This window comes from Miscanthus floridulus, chromosome 17 (assembly GCF_019320115.1).
Source record: "Miscanthus floridulus cultivar M001 chromosome 17, ASM1932011v1, whole genome shotgun sequence".
Taxonomy (NCBI): Eukaryota; Viridiplantae; Streptophyta; class Magnoliopsida; order Poales; family Poaceae; genus Miscanthus; species Miscanthus floridulus.
In genome coordinates, this window is record NC_089596.1 from 2352210 (window position 1) to 2354636 (window position 2427).

Below are 2427 nucleotides of genomic sequence, written 5' to 3' on the forward strand. Positions count from 1 at the left end.
TATATAGAGATATTGTCTGTACAATTTAATGAGAAATGCAAGACCATGCAACACAAAGAAAATAAGCATACACAGCCATATGATATAAATAATTTGCTGCTTACAATGACTACCATCCACATAGTTCATGACACAATTTTTGTTTAGATTACAAGCTCCTATGGGAGTAAAATATAAAACATAACAGGATCCCTCTTAGAATGCCAGCCAACAGCCCTCCTTTCTCGTACCACATAAACTGAGAATGCCATAGTTTTAGATGGTCAGAAACTGTCGACTCTAACATTTGGATCAGCTCAAGTACAAAAATGAGATCTGTGTAAACAAAAAAAATCACATCTTGAATCTATTAGTAAAATGGATAGTCATATCCTTGCTCCTTTTGTTGACAAACCGTGGATGCAGATTGGTGGCAGCAGCAGATCTGCAACACAATTCTTTAGCAATATTAGGCTATAAATAATAGTGTCAATCCAAAAGTCTCAATTAATTTCACTGATAGAGAGCAAATCCATATTATGGTTAATATGATACAATCTATTGTGAAATACCAGATAAAGCTTTGCATAGTACAAAATCAAAAAAAGAAGGATATCAAATATAAAATCAAATTTTATGATGCCCATAGAAAAATTCAAATAGGTCCTACCTCATTGAATTGGCATGTAATTAATCTCGGCATATTAGTCCAAAGTGATATGACTAGATAATCTGCAACAATACTAATTGTCCAGGCGCCAGGGAATTGATAAGATGCAATCTGATCAAGAAAGAAACCATCCAGAAATTTTTATCTAGAACACAGGAATGGTTGCCCATAGAAAATTAATAAATGTGAGATAATAAATAGCTACTACCTGTGTGTTGATCTAGCTTTATGGATCCTGGATATGGTCATTTGATTGATCCACCTGAACAAAAAAGAAACTAAAATATTACTAATCAAGAACTCCACTGGTAGGTGCCAAAAAAAAATCCCACGCAGGTGGGACGCGTGCGAGAATCTAACCTGATCTAAATCAGAAAATGTTAAATATACTATGCTTGGACTTGCAGAGTTGGATTATATCTCAACCTTAGCACATTGAAGTCATACTGCAATTTGCAAACATGTTTACCAGCCCAATACACTTCAAAGATTAGTGAAGAAAAAAAATTAGTCCCTAGTATTTTATCCAACAGATGCTGAGGAAGTAGTGTTCTACCAGATGCAACAGATTCTTGCAGAGTTTCTCCAAAAAAAAATTATGTTTAAAAGAACACACCATTCCAAATATCCAAGATTATGATTGTTGATCTGCAAGATTGATACTGTGTTAGTTTCATATGATACATGATAACTGAAATAGGAGCTCTCGCAGAATAATAAATCATATATCTTGGAAAAAATTAAGGTAACCAGACCTTGCCAAGAACACAATATTGTGATTACTTTCTTAACCCTTTGACTTAGGCAAATCTGCACACAAGGAAATAAATTCAGAAGATATACACAGGAAGTTCAGAGTATTCACTAGAAAAAAACCAGTTCAATCAAGAAACATACAAAAGAATTGGGACGTTAGGGATTGGTAATTCGGTGCATTTGATTGAACCTCTGCACGGCCACCATATCACAATCTATGGTCTATTAAAAAAATAAAAAAAACAGATCAAGAATCTGAGAGGGATAAGGAAATTTTGACGAAAAGAATGAAAGAATCAAAGAGAATTTAGGGTTTCGAGATATGACAGACAGGTAAAATACAAATCGCCTGCTAAGACTGTATGAAGAAATGAGATAATACCTCATGATTGGCACCGTCGACTGGAGCAGAATGGCTGCACTGATCTAAGGAGATGACGAGGATTCCCTTCAGGTCCTAGTGGCACCGACTCGATGGATCTCTGATATGAAGAAATTCCTGCACGGTAAAGAGCAGATGGCTGCATTAATCTGAGGACTGAGGAGATGACGGGATTCCCTTCAAATCCTAGCGGAACCTCCAGCAGGGTAGAGAGCCTGTGGTGAGGGCGGTATTAATTGAACTAACGATTCTGGGGGGATGGCTGCAGTGGGGCGAGGTACGGCACCATGTTCGTCGTAGGGAGGGACGATGAGGGAGATGGGAGTTATGGAGCTGTGCAATGGGAGAAAACAGAAAAGGAACCACGATACTCAATAGGGAGAGTTAGACGAGATCCACAATTAGGGGGAAGTTCTCATACTATTTTACACGGTTTCCTCTAGCTTCTCTATGAAAGGTGGGGCCACTATTAGACTTCCCAAAAATTAGTGTGGGGGTGTGAAAAATCAGATTACCCGTGAGAGAAGAATGTATACGAAACCAAAAAAGATGGAGGGAAAGAAAGGCGGGAACCAAAAAAGCTCGATCTAACTGAAGCATTTCATCGGTCTTAACAAATTAAATCAAATTAAATTAATAC

At 37.4% G+C, this 2427-nt stretch overlaps 2 long non-coding RNA genes across 2 annotated transcripts; both read right to left on the reverse strand.

The window, feature by feature from the left end:
* Positions 1-295: 295 nt before the first annotated feature.
* On the reverse strand, positions 296-1096 carry LOC136516297 (uncharacterized). The gene is made up of 4 exons (XR_010773999.1): positions 1010-1096; positions 858-911; positions 650-760; positions 296-424 (listed from the first exon to the last, which is right to left on the reverse strand). It is a non-coding gene; the product is annotated as an uncharacterized lncRNA (long non-coding RNA).
* A 107-nt stretch (positions 1097-1203) lies between these two features.
* On the reverse strand, positions 1204-2059 carry LOC136516296 (uncharacterized). The gene is made up of 4 exons (XR_010773998.1): positions 1788-2059; positions 1547-1627; positions 1405-1459; positions 1204-1297 (listed from the first exon to the last, which is right to left on the reverse strand). It is a non-coding gene; the product is annotated as an uncharacterized lncRNA (long non-coding RNA).
* Between the last annotated feature and the right edge of the window lie 368 nt (positions 2060-2427).